We start from the raw sequence: 12,146 nt of genomic DNA on the forward strand, positions 1-12,146 counted from the left end.
GTGCCACATCTGTAGCTCAAACTGAAGTGCTTCAAGAGGATAAGATAAAGTTTATAGTCTAAATATTATTATGATACAATAATATTTGATTTTTCTATGTTTGACTAGCAGTCTAAAAATAGACTCTGATCACTCCTGCTGTGATCACTCCTGCTGTGATTACTCCTGCTGTGATCCAAACATAGACTTTGCGCCATAATTTGCCTGCGGGCCCACTTAGTGAAGGTGACTCCTTTCCACTAAGCTCCATCATCTTGTTGCATTCTCAACAAGCATTTCTTGTTGCACACTTTTCAACACTATCCAGCTGCAACTTCTTTGCCATCTCTGTAGAAACTAGATTATCAGTACTTCCATTATCAATAATTACTTTGCAACATTTACCTTTTGCCTTGCATGTCGTCCTGAATAATCTTCTTCTTTGCACAAGTTCATGTGCATCCAACACTTGTTTCAAGAGCAAAGCTTCTCCTTCTTCTGGTGGGTTGACACATTCTTCCATTTCCTTTGGAGGTTCAGGTTCTGGCCCAATTTGTGTTAATTGTATCCTTTTTTGTTTTCCAACGTTTTCTAGACATTCAGATAAATAATGTCCCAACTTTCCACAAGTGAAACATCTCACCTGATCTATGCTCCTACCTTTTCCCCTCGAAGGAGTCTTCCTTCCTCTAGTATCGATAGTTTTCTCAAGTTGTGACTGTTTGTTTGAGCTACTAGCTTCTCCCTTTTTCTTTTGCTCTTTTGTTCCGAAAGTTCTTATTATTGTTTTCTGACCTTGCTTTCTCATCAACTTTTCATCAACCTTCAATGCAACCTGGCATGCTTCTTCAACAAATCTCAAAGACATTAAACTTAATTCATCTTGAATATCAAACCTTAATCCATTAATATACCTAGCAACTCTCTCAGGTGTATCTTCTATGTATCCCGATCTAATATTCACTTTGTAAAATTCCTCTGTAGACTCCCTAACAATCATCGTCTTTTGCTTAAGATTCTACATCTTTCTAAACAAAATTAATTGATAATATTTAGGAAGGAACTTACTTTTCAGTTTAGCAGTCATCCTACTCCAGCTCTTGATCTTGGCTTTGTTTTTCAAGGCCCTTTCTTCTTGCACTCCATCCCACCATAAAGCAACATGTCCTCTCAACTTCGTAACAACAAATCTGACTTGCTTGCCTTCTGACACTTCTACATACTCAAAATTCTTATTCATGGCATTAATCCAATCTATTAATTCTTCTAGATCTAAACTGCCACTATATGTAGGTAATTCTTCCTTCCACCCGAAATGTAGACTAAAAATCGACTTTAAAAATCTAACTTTTGGGGGTTCTTTAGCTCTTTCTTCTTCCTCTTCTAGATTTTTTTCTTCCTCACTGGTATCCCCTATGTGATCATGATGTCTAGTAGCCTCCATGGCTTCTAGTCTTCATCGAAGAGTTCTTACTTCATCTCTCAATTCTGCATTTACAGTTGGTTGACCTCTTCCTCGACCTCTACCTCTTCTAATTCTGAAAGTTATTTCTCAATAAACAAATCAGTTTCAAAGTTTAATAAAATCAATTCCCTTTTTCCCTTTCCAAAGAGTAGCTTACTGCTCTTATACCAAAATGATATTGGAAATTATCTCCAACATAATTCAATTATGAATAAGCAAGGATTTTATATAAAATCAATAATATTTAAACAAAAATTGGGCCTTCGTCCTTGATCTTGATTTAACTTAAAAATAAGCCAAAATCACTGCAATTAAAAACACTACCAACAGGTTGGAATCTAGAATACCACTGCATTTTTTAAACCATTGGACAATATAGTTCTCATATGAAAGAGAAATTGATTGTGCTATGCTATCCACCTTCAACTTCCAATACACAAGTAGGAAAAGTTAAAGAAATAATTAGGACATTTGAGTATCAAAGTAAACCTGATTTCTTTGGAAAAACTTGATCTTGCTGAAATATTTATTCTATGAACAAACTCTTACCTTTACAAAGTATAGATGTTTTGTTATCAATCAAGAAAAGAATCTTTAACCTAGTAAGGACTTTCTGTAGATGAGTATCTTAAAACTCTATCATTATCATCCAAAACTCTTAAAAGAGCTAATGATTCACCCCATCTGATAAAATTTTCCTTTTTTAGAGTGTAATTCTAAAATATGCAAAACTTAGAAGATAATAAGTCTCATTACGAACTTGTTTACCATGATCATAGGGAAATAATTAAACTGATATTACCAAAACTGCATACCAAAACAGGGTAATAGCCAATGATCTAATCAATCAAAGGACAAGGGGTCTCATCAAGAGCCAGCTTGTTCAGTTTAATTACAACCAGTGAGTGGCATTGTCATTATTAGGTTACCAATCCTAGACAATGTCTTTTAAGAAACTTAAAAGGAAAGATTATATAAAAGGAAAAAGGACAAGATCCAAATGAGATTGAAAGCGAGTGAATATCATTTTGAATTTTGAAAATTGCTTCAGATGGGACAATGAATCATTGTTGGTTAAAAGATAACCTTGTCGAGGCTATGAATGCCTGCTCGCAGTAGAGGCTCTATTTGTGATAAATGAGTAAACACCAAAAAACTAATCTGTGGAAGACACCTACTATATCTCTTTAAATCTTAATATTGACTGATGCAGGCATTTGTATTTTTTATCACTACAAGAGTAAAGTAGTTGAATAAATAGATTGAGTAAGTGATTATGATTCTAGAGAAATGTTGTTTACTTTATAACTCATGTAATTATTATTCCTATAACTCTTCTTATTTTGAAAGTTTTTAGAAATTTCAAAAAACCAATAAGAGATAATTGGTTCTCCCAAGTGAATCGCCAATTGTTGTACTATGTAACAACCCCCCCCCCCCAACATTTATATATAGTAATAGCTGATATTAGACATATAAATGGGGACCCTTTTTAAATTTTTAGTCTTTGAAAAATAAATCCTAACTCTAATAATTTCCTTGAAAACTCTTAGAAAACAACCCAAGTTTAGGATCCTCATCGCAAATCGCAAATCACATTTTTCCATTTGATAATCATAAACACCTTAAAGAAATTGTGATATGTGATCAATCCCCCTGCTACGACATTGTGATCAAAGCGTCTTAACAATTCATGATCGCATTTTGCAGGAGTCACAAATAAATAAGCCATGCCATTGTGTCATCCTTTAACGATTTGCGAAATGCGATATTACGATATTCGTAATCACATTTCGCATTATACACAAGAAATGCTATATGATATCGTTTAAAAAGTTGTGATGCGTGAATAAAGCACCAAGCGTGGGAAGTAATTGTGCTTTAATATAATAATGAACAGTTTGACAGGGTAATTAATGTTTAGTGGCCCGAGGAGAGGTAATGATGTTTCAAGTTATGGCTAGTTAACACTGAATATCTCATTCGAAATCCTCCCATGATTCAAAGTCATTTTAGAGAGTTTTCAACCTTAATTTCCCTATATCGTCTGCGTTGAATATATCTCTTCCATTTCAGGCAAGCTACAAAAGACATGTCATTACGGAAAGTGATGCAGAAACATAAAAAGCAGAACATTATAGAGCCCGAGCTAACAGAAATGTCTCCTATATTTTCTGATATGTTCTATAGCACCGATGGGGGAGCAACATCTTGGGAGGTCATATACAATAGGCTTGAGGATGAGCATCCCAAGATTACTGTCACAAAAGCGACGACTGACTCAATAAAACCTTCGGGACTCCAATTCAAGGATGTTGCCTGTTCTTTCCTTCATAGAATAGGAGAAAGAGAAAAAATCCTCCCATACACTGATATGATTAGGTGGGTGGTGGAAAACCTCACTATTGAAGATAGACAATTCAAGAACTCAAGAATGGAACTCAAGGGGTCATCCAAAGCGGAAGACCCAAAGCAAATGTACCATATACCTGACCCTCAGGACATATATGATAAATCATATGTGGCCAACTTCGCAAAGAAGAATGAAGAACCTTTCAAGATGATCCAGGGCTAGAGGGTACTAGAGAACAAGTTCAAATTTGATAAAACGGTAAGCCTAGAAAGCCTCAAGCTCCATACTTTGCCAAAAAGGCAATTTGATCCAGACAAGACAACATATAACATCACTACTGTAGTAAACATCAAGCCTTATAACCATGAAGGTAATGATTTTGAAGACCTTTTATAGTCAGTTGAGTCCTTTGAACAATTGTTCGAATGGACAAGGACAAATATGAGTCCTGAAGATTTTGAAAGCTTTCAGGAGTTCATAAACAAAAGGCTCGAAATAATTCTGTTGCATTTGTTAAAAATCGAGGACAAACCTATGCCCAGTGTGACTGTCAACAATGAGGGACCTAATTCTCGCATAGAGTCTCAAGTGGATACAGGGAAAGCACTAGATACAGGGAAGGCCCAAGACATCGAGAATACAACAAAATCCAGCAGGAAGTTAGCCAAAAAGCAGGGTATGAGCACCCCACCTAAAGATATCAATTATGAGATCAAAAGCAACAGTTTGGAGCAGGAGTGGGATCAATTCAATAAGAAACTACAAGACACTCCCAAGACAACAGATGCCCAGGAAACTATGGAGTATCAAACTCCTTTGCATGTTCAGAAAAACACAGAGTTTGAACCGATGGATGAGCAAGTGACGACGTCTCAGCAGACTAAAATCATTCCCACTCTGCCCACATTGGAAATTGTCTTAAAGGTGACTGAAATCCATCCTCTTGATGTGTTCTACAGCCCATTGCATAAGGCTGTAGTAAGGAGACAGAGGAAAAGGAGAAGGATAGAAACACCTAAGCTCCCACCTGGGAATGAGTCGATGGACATAGTCTGGAAAGGCATCCCTTCCAACCCAACTGAAAACTTGACCAGATTTTTCACAGTTTAGAAGGGCGTATGCAACGGCCACCATGGACAAAGCTACTGAGATATCTATTTTGTTGAAGGAAAATGAAGAGAAGATTGCACAGCTCGAGCAACAACTCAAAACAGAGAAGGAAGGTGTGAACAGGCAGGTTGCTAAGCAGCTAGGCCAATTACAACAGATCATGGAAGTGTTGAAGATAAACCATGAAGCAGACATATTGGCAAAAAACATGCAACTCCAAGACTTGCAACGAGCCATGGAAAGATATAAGGATGTTCCTATTGTCGAGGAATTCATCAAAGAGGTGCTAGAACTAAATTCCCTCCTGTTAAAACAACAAGAACAATTTTTCCAAAAGATGTCACATATCGCTCCTTATCTAATCACTAGTGACCAGCTAACGGATAAAGCGATTGACCAGAGAACTGAGTTTACTGATCTAAACACAAGAATCTCAGAGTTCATTGAGTGGCAAGAAACAAAAGAGGGAAGGAAGGCTAATCTGCCTAAGATTGAGGAGACACACAAGGACATTCTTTTCACGGATTGGGATGCAAGGATCAAACAAGTCGAACTAGCAATGGCAAGAGCGGTCGGGGTGTCGAAGAACATAGTAAAGGTGGTAAACCACACTTTGTTTGCCACCAACCTAGTGAAGCAAGGCAACCCGAAAGAACCGCCCGATTTAAATGACTTGCATAAAAGATGGAAGGAAAAAGTTGAAATCCAAAGGGAAGAAATCGAAAAGTTAGCAAAGACTGATTGGGATTCATATTGGCAATACCTTGTCAAGCCACATAGTCCAATCATCACCATTAACTACTTGCTCCATTCAGCTCAGCGGATGCTACCACCTCTCACAGATGCAATTTTCATAGGACATGTCAGAACACAGTTTGGGGCACCTCCTCAAGTCAAACCGATGGCCGATATATGCGATTTGAAAGACATGCTTGCAAGCAACAAATCATTATCATAGCCTATGCTCATCAAGTCACTTTTTATTTTTAGAGTTAGTTAACTAGTTAGCAGGAAGGTTGTTTGAAACCTCCTCAAATTTTGTATATTCTATTTTTGAACATTAGTTAGAATACTATTTATACCCTTCTCATGCATTTAGAGAAGGGTCCAGAATTTTATCAAAAATATTTGCAAAGAGTGCACTTTTGTAAGTTTGTGAATGCTTTGGTGAAATTATGGAATATGATCGTTTCTTTTAAATATAACACTACTTTCCTTTGTTGATGCACTATTATATACTTGTAAGATAATTTGATCTAAAGAAAGGAGTCGATCTATGTCATTAGTCAAATGAGCAGAACTTCACATATATGGTACTTCTATCTTGTATGATTAGTCATGTTTTTGTTTAATTAGTGACAACACTTTATTTTCATGAATTATATATGAGATAATGTTTTTTCCGTTAAGCGTTAATTGCACTATTGTATGATGCCTAGCTGAAATTGTTTATTTTCATATATAAATCATCATATATGTGATATAGTTTATACATTTCTTTGACTAAATATTTAGTCAAAGAAATTATCTCTACACGTTATCATCTCTGTTTTATATGTGATTGATCTTTATTATCACATGTCAAGCAGATATCTTTTTAGATCGCATATTATACAGAAATACCCAGGTTTATATTAGATTAAGTTAGCTAGAGATTTGCATGATAGAATAGGGCATTTAGTTATCATTATTCTATTGAAATCACTCGAAAACCACCCACTCTCATTTTAAAACCCATTCTAGGAAACTGGTCCCATCATCCCCAGTCGGAGCCACCACTTTAAATGGAAAAGGAGTTGTCTTAAGGTCCGGACCGGGTGGTTATCCCCCATGTTGGAGCAATAAAAATCTGAGGCCTCAACATTTTGGCGCTAGAAGGAGGGCCATCTGACTATGAATGGCATATAAACCTAAAGATCAATCGAAAAACATTCATAAGAGTCAAAACCCCTCCACCACTTCTACACCTTCTAGATCTCGTTCAAAATCTCTGGATCAGAAATCTGAAGTTGTAGAAACATCTCCCTCGTCTCCTGAAGTAGTAAGACAACCACATTCTCTGTATTACACTCCCGAATCTCTTGAATTCCATTCTTTGATACAGAAATTGGAATAGATATCCATTTCTGCCGAGAAACTAGAAAGGCCCAAAGCTTCTGAAGAAAGTGTTACTTCCTTATTACGAGAAACTGGTGTATTAACTAGATTGCAAAGTGAAAGGCTTGGAGTAACTCCTTTTGAGTTTCCCATCCCTCCACGATGTAGGAAAGTTATCACATCAAGATCTGAATCGGATACCAATGAGATCACATCACCCTTCCATCCATTCACTTCCCCATTCATTTCTACTCAATCCACTTCTTCTCAACTATCCACTTCTCCAACTAGTACTACTACTAGTAGTACTAACCCAGTAGTAAGTTCTTCGCCATCTATAACTACTTTTGGACCGACCTTCCCATATTCCCAGTATCCAACTCAAGTTATGGCCAATCAACCCGCTCAACCTTGGACAAATCCTGGTGTTGTTCTGGTTGCTAATCCAAATTCTCTCCCAGCAAACCCAAAAAAATGGTTACCTAAGTACAATCCTGATGATGGTCTTCCAACTGAAGAACATCTAAATAACTTTATGTTAGCCATGAATCTTAGTGGAGTTACACAAGAAGATGTTGTAATCAGATTGTTTCCTTATACCTTCTAGGGATCTGTTGGGTCTTGGTATTTTTCCCTTCTAGCAGGTTCAATAAGAGACTGGGATACTTTTCAAGAAGTATTTCTTGAAAAATTTGGTGATGATAGGACCATAGCATCCTTAATCAATGATATTTCTAACTTAAAAGAAAATTCAGATGAAAGGATCAAAGACTTCAACTCCAGATTTAACAAGTAACTAAACAAAATCACAGTTTCATCCAAACTTGCAGTAGATGTACAAATAGAATGGTACATATCCTCCCTTCCTTCTAATATTGCAATTTTTGTAGATAGAGCCAATAAGGCTACCCTTGTTGAAAACATGAAAGAAGCTTTGTCTGTAGAAAGAAGAATTATAGCTTTAGAAAAGAGATCACAGACAAACGAAAGGAAGTCAAAGAAAGTAACATTTAAAGATGATTCAAAAAAGAAAGCTTCAAATGACCCTTTCGATCTTGAAGGCCTTCAGAAAGTGTTAAAAACCATGTCCAATGAAATGTTCAAAATCAAGAAGTAGGTCACAGAATCCTCTTCTCCCAAGATACCTTTTTGCTCATTTAAAAGAAACCCTTCTTCTGCATCACAACCACCGAATACTATTTAAAATGTCGAATCTGATCAAGAAATAGAAGAGGACTGACCAGCTGAAGAGGAAACTGAAACAGAAAAAGTAGTTGAATTAAATGGAATGTGGGATTTCATTCTTACAACTGAAGAAGAAGAACAAGCTATGCCAGTAACTACAAGAATTAAAAACTCTCCTAATATGTCTATAACGAATCAAAAACGGAAAAGTGCTACTCCTGTAAAGGAGAAAATAGTAAGTAAGAAGTCTAAGACTAGTCAAACTAATCCTATTCCACTAGATCCTCCAAATGCTTCCAAAACATTGGTAATCTCGGATACAGTGGAATATAACATAGTCAAAGATATGAAAAAGACGAGAGCAAACATTTCATTACACGAACTCACTAAACTCAAGCAACAATAGAAGATTCTATTAAGAGAGTTAAAACCAGTTCCTGTATCCCCCCTACCATCTTCTATAGTTACTCAAGTTGTCTACGATATGGGAAAACCTCCCTCTTCTTCAAATAAAGTAAATCCGACAGATTTAGTGCTGATAGGTGATAGGTCTATCTCTCATACACCTCCATTTCTTCTTACTTACGATATTTTCAACAGAAATGTCCATAATTGCTTTGTTGATTCAGGAGCCTCTTCAAATATTATGCCAAGGGTCGTGTGCACCAAATTGAATATTACACCTCAAAAATCTGTAGTAAACATAGTTCAATTGGACAGGACAAAAGTAGAGGTACTTGGATAAATAGCATCAGTTTCAATTAGGCTTTCCTCTAATCCAAAAGTTTCGCAGATAATCGATATTCTAGTGGGTGATATCCATGAATTTTATGGTTTAATTCTAAGTAGGGATTGGTTTGAAAATTTGCACGGATACTTCGCAATTGATTGGTCTCACATGTGGTTGCCACACAATGGTAACCCAAACCAAATCAGAGTAGACCGAGAAAAATTCATGAAATACACAGCCACTAATCTCGAGGGAAGCAATGAACCTATTGCTTTCACCAATAATATCATTGGAAATTATTCAGCTGAGTCATTCCTGGGATCCTTTAATGCTCAAAGGTCTCCCTTCCCGAATGATGTTGTAGTGTCTCAAACAGAGATTTTTTCACAAACAGATGCTTCCAAATGTGTAAATATAGTACATAAAATTTTAGATAATTCATTATTTTGGACTCTTTATTTTGATGGTTCCAAATCTAAAGATGGTGTAGGTGCAAGATGCATTTTAATCAACCCGCAAGGAAAGAAAACCATGTTAGCTTGCAAACTTGAATTTCAATGCACTAATGATGTCGTGGAATATGAAGCATTGATTCAAGGGCTATATAAAGCCATTGGCCTTAATGTCAAATATTTACAAGTATATGGAGATTCTGAAATAATCGTTAAATAGGTAAGAAACACAATTCATTGTATGTCTAGGTGCCTTAAACATTATCAATCTCTAGCCTAGAATCTTACTTCTCATTTCACTGCTTTTAACATTTCTTCAGTTCCCAGATTACAAAACGCAAGTGCTGATTTACTTGCTAATGTGGCATCTAAGCTTATACCTTCGGAAGAATTTAGTCCAAATAGATTTTCAATAGAGTTAGTTTTTAGGTCATCCATTCCCGATAATGTAACAAATTGGAGAGTGTTTAATAATGATGCTGATATAATCAATTTCCTTACATCAGAAGGGTCTTATGAGGAACAGATCATAGATGAACATGAGCATGATCTACAAATCAACCATAAACAAGATCAAAACCCAATCCCAAAGTCTGTAGTTAAGATGGAAGATCTCTATGATTTAAAGGATAGATTCAAGAAGACTACCAACTCCAAAACTTAGAGTTCCACTCTGAGATTTGAAGTAGTAAACCTAGGGTCAACTGAAAAACCTCAAAATGTCAACCTAGGTCTTGGTTTATCATCTAAAGAAAGGATATTATTCATTAAGTTGTTAAAAACATATAAAGGTGTCTTTGCCTGGGATTATGCAGATCTCAAGACCTACGATACCTCTATAATTCAACATACCATACCAATGACTTCGAATGAAAAGCCAGTACAACAGAAGCTTAGGAAAATTCACCCAAACCTTGAAAGTCAAATCAAATCTGAATTGAACAAGCTTCTCAAAGCCAAAATAATCTTTCCTATTAGACACTCAAAGTGGGTATCAAATATGGTCCCTGTGAGGAAAAAGAACGGTGATATTAGGATTTGTATTGATAGAGCTTGTCAAAAGGATAACTTTCCTCTGCCTATTATGGAGAAAATATTGCAATCAGTTGCAGGTTTTGAATTAATGTCTTTTCTAGATGGATTTTCAGGATACAATAAAATTCTTGTACATCCAAATGATAGATTGAAGACAAAATTCAGGACCAAGTGGGGGACATATGCTTATTAGAAGATGCCTTTCGGACCCATAAATGCAGATGCTACATTTCAACGTGCTATGAATATTTCTTTCAAAGGTCTGATTAATAAATCAATCGTTATTTACCTAGATGACATCACAGTCTATTCTAAGGATATAAACAATTATTTAAATGACCTAAAGCACATTTTTGAAAGATGCAAGAAATATGGCATTTCTTTAAATCCAAAAAAATCTTATTTTGCTTTACCAGAAGGAAAACTCCTTGGATTTATAGTGTCCAAGAAAGGGATTTACATTGATCCTGATAGAGTTCAAGATATTGAAAAGATTCCTCTCCCACATAACAAAAAGACCATGCAATCGTTCCTAGGCCAAATTAATTTTGTAAAAAGATTTGTTCTAGATTTTTCACAAATTGTCCTACCCCTTCAAGCAATGATAAGAAAAAACACAGTCTTCAAGTGGGGTAAAGATGAAAGAGAGTCATTTGAGTTGATTAAAAAATCCATTATCAATGCTCCTTCTTTAACAACTCCTGAATTTCTCAAACCTTTTGTGTTGTACACTTTTTCATCCGATACATCATATGCAGCAGTTTTAACACAGCTGAATGATCAAAATATCGAGGCACCCATCTCTTTTTTCAGTTCCAACTTGCAAGGTGCCAAGTTAAATTATTCAGCTGTTGAGAAACAAGCTTTTGTTGTTTTTAAAACCTTGAAACATTTCAGACCTTTTCTTCTCAAAACCCATACAAAGATAGTAGTACCTTACCCTGCAGTAAGGCAATTATTGATTCAAAGGGAAGTAGGGGAGAAAAGAGCCAATTGGGTTACTGTGCTTCAAGAGTACAATGTAGAAATTAGGCCAGCTAAAATTGTTAGGGTCCAAGGTTTTTGCAGGATGCTAACTGGAGCTTCCCACTTATCAACAGAAGAAGACCAAGGTAATGAAGTTCAAATATCAGAGGTAAGCCTCAATGATGCACAATCGCAATATGTTGATTTGAAGTTTTATTTGAAGAATGGATATGCTCCTATGCATCTCAATTATAAAACAAAGTGTGCTTTAAGGTTAAAATCAAATCAGTATGAATTAATTGATGATGTATTGTTCAGAAAAAACTATGATCCAGTATTGTTAAGATTCCTAAAAAAGCTCGAAGCTGAAAAGGTCATGTTGGAATTACACGATAGACCAGTTGGAGGAAATTTCGAAGGAAACGCCACAGCTCACAAAATCCTGCGTGCATGTTATTATTGGCCAACACTATTCAAGGATGCACATGAATATGAAAAAAAGTGTAAAATTTGTCAAACTACAGTTGGAAGAGAAAAGAAGCCAGAATTCCCTCTACAACCAATAAACATCCAACAACCATTCGAACAATGGGGATTAGATATAATTGGTGAGATTGTTCCTAACTCTTCCGAGCAAAATAAATACATCCTTACAAATACTGATTATTATACAAAATGGATAGAAGCTATTCCACTAAAGATAGCTAATACAGAAAATATTACAGATTTCATTGATCAGTACATAATTACCAACTTTGGCTTACCTACAACTTT

The sequence above is a fragment of the Pinus tabuliformis genome, chromosome 5_1, assembly GCF_031772625.1.
Source record: "Pinus tabuliformis cultivar Carrire ecotype Pingquan chromosome 5_1, CPIR1, whole genome shotgun sequence".
NCBI lineage: Eukaryota > Viridiplantae > Streptophyta > Pinopsida > Pinales > Pinaceae > Pinus > Pinus tabuliformis.